At 54.7% G+C, this 11,094-nt stretch overlaps 1 protein-coding gene across 4 annotated transcripts in view; it reads right to left on the bottom strand.

Annotated features, from left to right (window-relative positions):
• The window catches only part of RNF24 (ring finger protein 24), a 32,373-nt gene extending 21,859 nt beyond the window's left edge, over positions 1-10,514 (bottom strand). The window contains exons 1-2 of one of the 4 annotated variants that reach the window (XM_075499497.1): positions 10,394-10,440; positions 2,460-2,541 (exon numbers count right to left, since the gene is read on the bottom strand). The gene's annotated coding sequence lies outside the window, so the exon portion shown is untranslated. Of the gene's footprint in view, positions 1-2,459; positions 2,542-4,969; positions 6,213-10,393 lie in introns of those variants that run through there. The other 3 variants (XM_075499498.1, XM_075499496.1, XM_075499499.1) reach the window with 3 other exon arrangements.
• Positions 10,515-11,094: the final 580 nt, after the last annotated feature.

Below are 11,094 nucleotides of genomic sequence, written 5' to 3' on the forward strand. Positions count from 1 at the left end.
CTCGTTTACACTAAATAAGGTTGCTAGGTTATGGATTTTTTTTGGGGGGTGGCGGGGGGCGTAATCTGAAAAGGGATCCAGATGGCTGTAAAGCCTTGTGGTGGAAAAGCAGCATGAGGCCAGAGAGGGAAGAATTCCTCTTTATGCTGCTGCCGTCTGCTCCCGGATCCTGGATTTCAGTCCTCAGGAATGCTCTCTGCAGACCCTTTTAATTCCACTGTTTATATTTGTGGTAAAAATTAAGGAGAAGAGGTAGCTGGATGCAGAAGAGCAAAAAGCTGGTGTCTGTATACCGGAAAAAAAATCACTAAAATCCTACGGAGGAGCCGTCCCCCAAAGCCCACGTTGATTCTGCAAGGTTTGTATTTTAAGATGCTGACAGCATTAAAAAGCTTTCAGGAAAACCCAAACAAACCCAAACATCAGCCTGCTGGGAATTTGCACTAATGCCACGTCACTGCTGTTTGCTATTTTTCCTAATACTTACAGAAAAATGAGCTGCGCAGTCAGCCCGCCCTTCCTCTGGTTTTAACAGAAGTACCGGGTTTGGGGGGAGTATTTTTTTTTATCGTTCCTTCTGCTCTGCTAACAGAGACGGGGGGGATTTTGCAACGCTTTAGAGTCTGGCAAAAAAAACCCTCCCCAGAGCCATTCGGATACGGGACACAAACTGCTTCACTCCCACGTGATCGGGACAAACAAAGGTGGCTGCAAGGTTCACAAAAACCTCAACATTTAGCTGGAAACGGCAAATTGAACTTTTTCACTCCTGGGCTTACGTGGCCAAGTGAGGTGCTTGATGGAGATAAATATGCATAAACCCAACATACACATCTCCTCCTCTGTGGTGCAGTCTCAGCGCCGAAGGCAATGCCGCGGGATACGTCCTTCTCCCCTGTTCTCCCCAGCATCGTGGCCTGACCTTAGTGGGATGGAGAAAGTCAAGGGACCTTAAAATTCAGGGGTACCCGCACCCTGGGGGTCTGCAACTGGGAAGTGATGGATAGCCACACGTGAATTTTCAGTATTACCTACCCGCACCCCTCCTTTGCCCAAGGATGTTGCTTCTTACACGGGTTTCTCATAAACTGAGCCCTAAATAAGTAAAACCCCAAGTTACGGGTGTGCTGCTGATGCAGGACTCGTTTAAAAGAAAAAAAACAAACCAACTTTTGAGAGGGTTACTTAAAGTTTGCATTTTTCTTGCAGTCGACTGAACAAAACCTGCTAAATACTTTCCGACCGCTTCAAGGCTACGGGGGCCTCCTCGGGCAGCGAAGCTAAAAAACACCAACGCGACTTTCAGGCGTGTCATAGTTTGCTGTCGGATCTTTACAAATTCCCAGGCGCTGAATTGCCTACTAGAAGGCAAAATATATGAGTGGCACTAACGAGTTGGCTTAGCAACGAGCAGGCAGGCTGCCTCGAATGTCTTCTTAAAGGTCAAGAGAACACATGATGCCTGGGAGCCCTTGCGTTCGATTTTTACTACGAGTTAAAGATACTTTCAGCGAGTCTGGTTATTAAATTGCTGCCTCGCACCAGCCAGCCACACATCTTTTAAAACCAGTCTCTAAAATCAAGACTTTCTCCTCCTCAAATGGCATTATCCCTCTTTCAACCCATTCCTACCCTTCCCCATCTTCACCAAAACAGCGGCATTTGAAGGGAAAGCCCGCGTTGAGATGAAACGCAAGGAAAGGTCCCACCGCCACGGGGATTTTCGGGTAGCGCTGCCGAGAAGCATCATTGAAATTCAGCGGGAGAAGCCAGTTTTCCTCCGCTCTGCGGGGGCTGCCATGTTAAATCACATTTGGATTCACAGTACAAGACTGCTAAAATACCACCGCGGTGGCTATTGGCACATTTCAATGAAAACACCACGGCCTCATTAGTATAGTGGAAATTATGAGCTTGTCTTTGTATATATTTAAAAGCTTGCCTCTGAAAGTATATTGGGTCAGGGCCAGAAATTCCTGGCTTGGAGCTCCTACCACTCGACAGTTCAGGATTGCCTCGCTCACGCAGGTCAAGCGACCACGCAGCCGTCGACCCGGGAGAAAAGGCATTTAAAAAGTACCCTGCAGGGAAAGGCGCGGGGCAATGCTGTAAGAGGAGGCAGAGCAACGGGGTTTGAACTAAACCCTCCTCCACGTTAGCTCCCTGCGAGCCAAGTTAGTGATCATGTCCTAATGAAAGCACAGGTTATAATTAAGAGGATAAAGGAACGTGGGGTGCGCGGAGTTTCATCCCGCTCCCATCACTCCCAACAGCCGGGGCAAGAGCATCCCGTCGACTCAAAAGCAACGTTCCCCTCTGGGGATGGACCACGAAAGCCCGAATCCTTTGCAATAAGGGGCAACCTCGTGAAATAACAACATTTTCAGGATCTGCTCATCTCAATATGTGATTTTGCAAGTCTCTATCAGTGACAGCTTTTGGGTCAGCTCCCTACTTACCCGCACGGGTGCCGCAACGCAGCCAAGCCACGCAAACCCAACGTATCTGCTGAACGGCTACCGTGGTTTGGTGTCAGGGACACTGGAAAAAAAGAAAAAAAAAACAAACCCCTAATATTGCACAAAAAGCCAGAGCGAGCGAGGGAGAGGATGAAGATATCGTTTTTTAACGCTTTGATTCACAAAGACTCCTATAAATTGGTTCAGCTCTTAGTAACAGCACAGAGATGCTCTTTTCAAACGCGGCGATGACGTTACACGGCATAGAGAGAAAGGGGGGGGGGGGAAAGGCTCAGCTAATCCTCACAATTTTATAAGCATCTGAGACACTAATCCGTTGATCTCATTGAAAAGGATTAGAATTACTCCCTCGCCAGTAAATTTAAGAAGTTTTTGACCAGATGTAAACAAAAGCGGAGATGGCTGCCACACAGGGAGTCCTCGACGAGAAATCCTCATCGGGGCTAGTTTTGGGGCGGAAAAGGGGAATTTCCATCCCAGTGCTGTGGAGGGTCATCTGGAGCAATGCCAGTGTCCGAGGCGAGCCCAGCCAGCTCGCCCGGCTGCAGCTGAAAGGTGGGATCCCGTCCTGGGCAAGTATCCCGCCGGGGCAACACGACCTGTTTTTGGGGTCCCACTCTTAGGGGAATGATGCTCCAGCTAAAAAAAATACCGTCCCAACCCCCCCCCCGACTTGTTCTGCACTGGCTAAGGAAAACATTATTTTAATAGTAAGAAAAAAAGAAGGCAAACTTCTAAGCAGCAAATTGGATATTTCACACAAAACCTGAGTTTTGCCCAGCTTCGCAGCAACTTTCGTCCGCACAGCTTTGTAGCAAGGACCCACATTATTAAGGTGGAAAAATATAACACAGCATCCTCGTGTAAACAGTCCAGCACCTGCTGCTACGCTTGCAATGAATAATTCATAATATTAAAGAATAAATTATTTGATTTAAAAGATGAAGCAGGCAATGTGCAACCTGGTTTTTGACAGCAAGCACAGCCACCCCCTTCGGAAAGGTGCGCTCCTAAGTTTGAAGTTCTGGCTCTTAAGAGAAATGTTAATAGCCAAAATAAATCAAAACCTAAAGGAGGCTTCAGGTAGAAAGGATTCAGGTGATCCTTTGGTGAGGAAAAGCCACTTTTGTTAGGAAACAAAAGAAAGCAAACTTTTACTAGTGCTTACTTCTTTTAAATCCCATCCAAAAAAGAAACCTGAAGAGACTGAAGTTTCAACCTCAGTTTAAATCAGGACTCAATCACATCAGGGCTTGTCTTAAAAACCCTCCTTTCGGAGATGCTTGATGGGACAGCAGCAGAATCCCTCTTCTCCAGCCCATTTTAACAGGGCACCGTATTTTTTTTTTTCTCCTTAGACACAGAAAAACATTCTCTTGGCTTTGGGAAAACACTCGCCATCCCCACGCAGCCCAACTCCTAACACCCTGCAACGCTCCCGCTCCCAGCTTTAGCATCCGAGGCTCCTCCGGACTGGAATAAAGCATCCGACGCCGGGCTCGTCTCCAGCCCCATCCCTCTCACCCAGCTGCGACACATCCCACCCCTTCACCGTCACCACCCTGACCCGTTCCTCCTGCTGCATCAACCGCAGATGCGAGGAGGAAGACGCTGCAGGAGATGCGAGGGGGGGAAGACGCTGCAGGAGATGCGAGGGGGGGAAGACGCTGCAGGAGATGCGAGGGGGGGAAGATGCTGCAGGAGATGCGAGGGGGGGAAGATGCAAGCGGAAAGCCCTGAGGGCGGTCTGGAGCACACGATAACTCAGCATCTCCCAGGCAAAGCCGCAGACGAGGAAACGATCCATTTTTCCTGGTTTTACACCCAAAGCGCCGCCCCCGAACAATGCTCAGTGCAACGTGGGGGTTTTTTTGGTGTGGATGCAAAGCAAGACGGGGGTGGAGGGCTCAGCTGACAGACAGTCGACCTGCGCGAGTGCCAGCAGACGGGCTCCAGCCAGCTCTCGGGCGAGATTATCACTATTTATTCAGCCGCAAAAACACCCAATGCTGCACAATCCAGCCCCGCTTTAGATGGCCACCACCGTCACAGAGTCTCCAAAAGCCTCATCTTTTATTTCAGATGCCAAGAGAGCGAGATGCTGAGTCTTAATCCAGCACTTCTCAGCTATAAAGCAAAAGAAAAAACCAACCCCGCAGCTGCATTAATAAGCAACGAGCCAGGAAATCGCTGTGGGGGAAGCCCAGCCTGGCGACGGGTTTTTATACAGAACAATAGACAAGCGAGAGCCTTTAAAGCACCGCAAAAATATTTGCCTGCTCGCGACAAAGCCGTGCACGGAGAGTTTAATTCAATCCTTACGGTACGCTGGCAATTTAATTTCATGCAGGCTGCAAGCACGAAGAGCCTGGCTGGGGCGGAGGCACGACGCTCAGATGAATTTATTTTAGTTGGAAGCTGTCACATGGGAGACTGTGCTCCCTCCCTCTCGATTTTGATGGGTAATGTGGCTTCACCCACCGTCTTACCTGCCAGGCTACTCCTCCTGGCCTCACGCAGTCCGACTGAAGAGCCGAAACCTCCTGCCTCTGCGCCTGTGGGTTCCCAGGACGGGAAACTGCACGGCCCCGGAGCTCTTATATTTTCCCCTAAATACTCCTCCAAGCCAAGAAGCCAGGAAACGCCCTGCTATTTGCAGACAGGGAGAGCGATAACAGCCCGAGCCGCCCGACGGCTGAAATCAGGGGGGCAGCCCCTCTCCCGCTCAGTACTTTCAGTTTCCCTCTTGCAAACGCACTCCTGGCGTCGCTTCCTCTAAGGCGCTTTGCGAGTTAAAAGCTGTATTAGCAGCCAGGCTAATCCTCCACGGGGATAAAAAAATAAACCGGGAGAAGTTATTCCTGCTTGCTTCTCACATTCGCAGCCCCGGAGCTGGAGCAGAAAAAGCAAGCGGCCGAAGGACTTCCCTGCCCGGGCTTCCCGCAGCCCGGCTCTCGCTCCTCCTCCTGCTTCTCGGCGTCTCGCCCGTTTTTTCCGAAGGCCGATCCAGTTTTAGCTCCGGCGTCAGAGCAACCCGAGACCTCGCAGCCTTTGGCTACGCCAAGGCAGCTGCTCGCAGCTAATTTGGTCCGTGCGCTCTGGCACCCGGCTCCTGCCGCCCTTCCATGCATCGGCGTTGAGGCTTTTTCCTTCTCTCGGAGCAGCGAGGTTGTCCATCCTCCCCACATGTGTCTTCTCCTCTCCTGCCACTGCTCATCCCCACCTCGGAGGCTTCACGGCCGCTCCGTCCTCACCGCCGATGCTATTGCTGGCATCCTTTTGAGGTGCTTTGGACGGCTGCTCTTTCCTCCCATCAACATCCCCCTGGCACTGTAATCAGCTCAGTAACAGGACACAGCAGCCCTCGGCACATGGTTGGAACTGTTTAGGTTTCCTTCTTTTCTTTGATGGAAATTAAAAGTGCCATACAGGTAGAAAAATGACATGGATGGCCCCTGTCATCGCTCCGGGGAGAGAAAAGCATGTGAAAACGATGCAGCTCCATCCCCAGTGAGCACTCGGGTACCGCTGCATCCAGGATGGGGGGAACCAGGTGCCGCTCCAACCCACCGTGCCCCGCGGAGAAGATGCCGAGGTTTTCCCGTTCCTCAGGTCAGGGAGCAAATTACCGCTGCCCATCACTATGGTGAAACCGCGGGGGTTTGCATCCTCTCCTCAAACGCGTTTTTGATGGGACTGCCTGCATTTCTCAACCAAGCAAGAGGCACCGCCAGGGTCAGGCAACGGCTGAGCTCTCTTGCAGATAAGCGCCGCTTCGCATCATCGCTGATGTCACTTTAAAGCGCTGCCAGTGAGTCAGGGTGGGAACGCGGGCAGGGCGGCTGCTCCCAACACAAAGTCTGAGCGGCTTCAGGGCAACGTCGCTACGAAGGGACAGGGGAGGGAAGTCTGCGCAAGGTAGACATTATCTTATGTCAACAACACTCAGCTTTACGAATGATCGCAGGAAACAAAAATAAACAGAAACCCAGCTCAGCAACACCAACCACAGCCGAGACCGAGACGCCTGAAGACCAGGGGAAGCTTCAAACCCCAAGGAACACCCTCCAGGCTTTGACACTGATGGTTCCAAGGTGGTTGAAGACCACCAGAAGCATCTGCACCTCCCACGCTGGCCCAAGGGATGGGGCTGCCTGGGTTTACTGCGTACCCAGGTGAGACAGCAGGAGTCTGAGCCAGTGGGAGAGGACCTTGTCTCAGCCATGCCCAAGCCCCGCCATCCCATCACAGAAGCGTTTCAGGTTGCGGTGGTGGGAACAGGAGGAGATGAGCGTGCCCAGCCGTGCCTCCCTCCACCTCTTCAACATCCAGGTGGTGTTTTATGGCTACGAGCTAATCGCTTGCAACACATCTTCTGCCATATGGCCAATGTGGAGGCAATGGCTGGGCCATTGGGAGGGATGACCCAAGAGGGTACACGTGGAGAGGTGGTCCATGAGCACGAAAGCCCTCCTAGCAAAAGCTGGGTGTCCTCGTATCGTCCCACACATCATTTAGGCCTCTGGGAGATCACCTGGAATCAGTCCTTCTTGGGTAAAACCTCCAGGCTCACTTCAGTCTCGCAGTCTGGAGACATCCCACGAGCAGCTCTGCTGCATCCTCACCCTGTAACCCTCAACCTCCTCCTCCCCAGAGCACGGCCAGGACCACCCTCCAGCCAAGAATGGCGGTAGCAACCAGCGGTCATCATCTCATTTCCCATTTGCACATGTGCCCTTGCTTATTTGAAAGCTGAATAGATCCCACACCATCCAGAGCATGTTGACCAAGGTGTCCTTCACAGCTGGTCCATCACAACAGGTATCTCCAGTTGAGCCTGGAGGCAAGTGGACCAGAGCCCAGACTGTACAAGCAAGAAGTGCCACCAGGGCTTACCTGCCTCCATGGCTTGTCCCCCCAGATCTGAGATAGCCTTGGACTAAACACCACCACCAGCGACCCAAGAAGCAGACCTCGAGTGTCCAAACCCAGCTGGAGATGAGAAGGAAGGTCCTAGCCAGCGGGCAAGCCTTGGCATAAACTTTTACCAGGCTAAGTAGGGACAAAAAAAGAAAACTTAAGCTGAGTGGGTGGTCAGGTGGAGCTTTGGGAAGTTGTGGAGGGGATTCCCTTCGACAGCAAGACCAGGAGATCCAGTAGGTCATCACCACCCTCACCTCCAGCAGCTCCATCACCCACTCAGGACCAAGACCTTCACCTGTGGGCATCAGCCCCACAACTAGGTAACCAGATCACACCATCCCTCCTGGCTGCTTTTGGCATGCAGGGCTGGAAGGATTTCTTTTCCTTTTTTTTTTTTTTTTTTAAATACCTCAATTAGTGCATTTTGGGTTCCTTCCACATTGCCCCCAAGCATTTCTTCTGTCAGGGGCTATAGTCTTCCACCGCCAGTTATTGGAGGCAAAGGCTTGTTATTTTTCTGGGCTCAGGGCCAAATTTGTATTTAATTTTTGCTCCAGATGGCACAGCACTCTAGATGCATCAGCTGGAGCATCTAACCTGTATGAATAAAGTAATAGAGCAAATAACCTGATTTACTCAGGGGCTGTACGACAAGCTCAAGGCAGCTCTGTTTACACCTGTCATATAAAAGAAGCGTTAATATGAATTCAGGCTATGGTCTCGCTATCAAACCAAACACCCATGGGAACTGAAACAATAATAGGAATCTAAAAAATAATATTAAAACTTGTATTTTGCTTCCTCGCAAGTCACGCATAAAGAAAGGCTTGTTTCAGCCGTCAGGGCAGTCAGGTCTGAGCCTGGACCTGGGTTTCGTTGCACTTCCTCCATCCTCCCTGGCCCCAAAGCCGCTGCCGGCAGCGAGTCGTGCAAACCAGGGTTGAACTTCTCCTCCTATGAACAAGGAGAAGGGTTGGTGCCCGGTTGGAACCCGGATTTTAGTGTGCGGTGCTGAGAGCTTACGGCCCTGCTCACCCGAGGAGGACGTGAGAGGACAACCACGAGATGCTCCAGTTACGCTTCTGGCTAATTCACCCTGTTTCTAGGAAGCTGCCGCATCCCTCTGGCACAGCCTGCAGCTGGGATATGTTCCCTGCAAACTACATCACCCAAAATAACCCAGAAAAATAAAAAAATAAAAAAAAAAGAGAAGTGAGTAGTCAGTTTATCTGCCTGGGCACACGAAATGCCACATAAAGTCAGCTGAGCCTGCAAACGTCTGGAAACAAAGGCAACGGGGGGGTTTGTGCTTGTCTTTGCTCCGTTCAGAGCATCCTTGGGCTGCGAGAGCCCGTCCTGGCGGCAGCCGAGACAAAGGAAAGCCAGGAGCTGTCGGCAGGAGTCGGACGGGGAAAACCGGGGTGAGGAGGCACCCGCATCGCCCTCCCCAGCAGCCGCAGAGCCAGGTTCGCGTGTTGCCGAACACGTTATACATGGCAGGAAACTCGAGATCAAAGGAGAGGAGCGTGCCAGAGCAAGATGTCATCCAAACCTCCTGCCAAAGGTGCGCAAGGGAGGGGGGAAATAACCCCCAGACACACACACTGGCACATCCGAAGGATCCGGCACCGCTCGTAGGTGTGTGGGGCGGTGGGACCCTCCGAGATGCTCCTCTCCACACAGCCGGGCTAAAACAAAGACAGGCTAAACTAAACAAAAAAAAAAATAATCCCCAAAACCCCAGGAGGTGCATTTTTACCCATCAGTTTTCAGTCCCGTGAGACCCGCGCACATCCCCTGCCAAAGCGGGCGAAGCAGCGGATGCTGGGAGGGCTCCGTACGTGCCTGTACGGCAGGAACAGCTGCCCCGTTCAACTCCAAAAAGCAGCTTTGCCCATTTCTGGGTGGCTTTTTTTAAGCCGAAGAAACCCGCAGCGTCCTGTCTCGGCCCCAGGAAAGCAAGGGGACGTGCCTGCATCCAAACTGGTGGCTACCGTGAATGGGGTGACCCGGGGACCCTGAGTTGAGCGTGGGGTGGGACCCCCAGGAGCTCCCCCTCGTAAAGGAGGTCCGGGTGCGATGGGCGCTGGGTGGGGACACGTTCCCTGTCCCTTTGCACTGCCCCAGCCCCCTCCTCTGTCACTCCTGGACGATGAGATCCCAGATCACGGTCCAGCCTCTGCTGTCCCCTCCTCCAGGCTGTCCCCTCTGCCCTCCAAGTGGGGACCTTATGGGTCCCCAGTGGCAGCCCCACGGGGCTGCGAGCCACCCCAAAGGCACACCCCGGTCACCCTGAGGAGAGCCTGCCCTATAGGGGTCTATGTGGGGGGCAGCAGGGACAGGTCCTGCCCTGCACGGCACAGACAGGGGCAGCCCCGTTTCCCTATGGAGGTCCCTGCCCCATAGGGACCTATGGAGCTGAGAAGGAGGGCAACCTGCCCCCCACGGGGGCTGCTGAGGAGGGGGTGCCCCTGCCCCACAGGGGTGCCGGAGGAGGGGTCCTGCCCCATAGAGCAGTGCACAAGGAGCGGCCCTGCCCCACAGGGGTGCCAGGGGAGGGCCCCTGCCCCACAGAGCGGTGCACAGGGGGAAGGGCCCTGCCCCACAGGGTTGCTGAAGAAGGGGAGCAGTGCACAGGGAGGGGAGCCCCTGCCCCACAGAGCAGCGCACAAGGAAGGGCCCTGCCCCACAAGGGTGCTGAAGGAGGGGCCCTGCCCCATAAAACAACGCACAGGGAGGGGGCCCTGCCCCACAGGGGGGCTGGAGGACGGACCCTGCCCCGCAGAGCGGTGCATAGGGAGGGGGCCCTGCCCCACGGGGGTGCTGGAGGAAGGGCCCTGCCCCACAGAACGACGCACAGGGAGGGGGCCCTGCCCCACGGCGGGGCCGGAGGGGGGGCCCTGCCCCACGGAGCGCTGCACGGGCAGGGGCTGCCCGGTCCTCCGGCCCCCCAGGGGGCCCCCGCCGCCCCGCGGCCGCCCCGCACTCACCCGCCGCTGTCCCGCCGAGGCTCGCGCCGCCCGCACTGCCCGGCGGCGGGGAGGGACCCGGATGGAGGCGGCCCCGCCCCGCCCCGCCCCCGCCCGGCGCCGGGCACCGCCGCGCCGCTTCGCCGCCCGCACTGCGCCTGCGCGACGCCGCGCCCCGGGGCGGAGCGGCGGGGTGACGTCAGGGCGGGGCGGCGGGGCGGGGGGGTGAGGTGCCATTGCGGGTGGCACTGGGGGGGTGACGGGGAGGTGTAGTGGGGACGGGGAGGAGGAGTGGGGACATGAGGTGACACTGGGGACAAGGCGGCACTGAGACCAGGGGGATGATGTGGTGGGGACGTGAGGTGGCTGTGGGGACAGGGGGATGGTGTGGGGACATGAGGTGACACTGGGGACAAGGTGGCACTGGGGGGGATGATGTAGTGGGGACATGAGGTGGCTGTGGGGACAGGGAAGTGGTGTGGGGACATGAGGTGACGCTGGGGACAAGGTGGCACTGAGGCCAGGGGGATGATGTAGTGGGGACGTGAGGTGACACTGGGGACAAGGGCTGTGGGGACAGGGTCTGTGGGGACATGAGGTGACGTTGGAGACATGAGGTGGGCAGTGGGGATGGCAGTGGGGACAGGGCAGGGCAGTGGGGAGGGGGTGATGGTGGTGACAAGGAAGATGATGGGATGGGGTGGCAGTGGCACTAAGAGGGG

Source organism: Mycteria americana, chromosome 4, assembly GCF_035582795.1.
Source record: "Mycteria americana isolate JAX WOST 10 ecotype Jacksonville Zoo and Gardens chromosome 4, USCA_MyAme_1.0, whole genome shotgun sequence".
Taxonomy (NCBI): Eukaryota; Metazoa; Chordata; class Aves; order Ciconiiformes; family Ciconiidae; genus Mycteria; species Mycteria americana.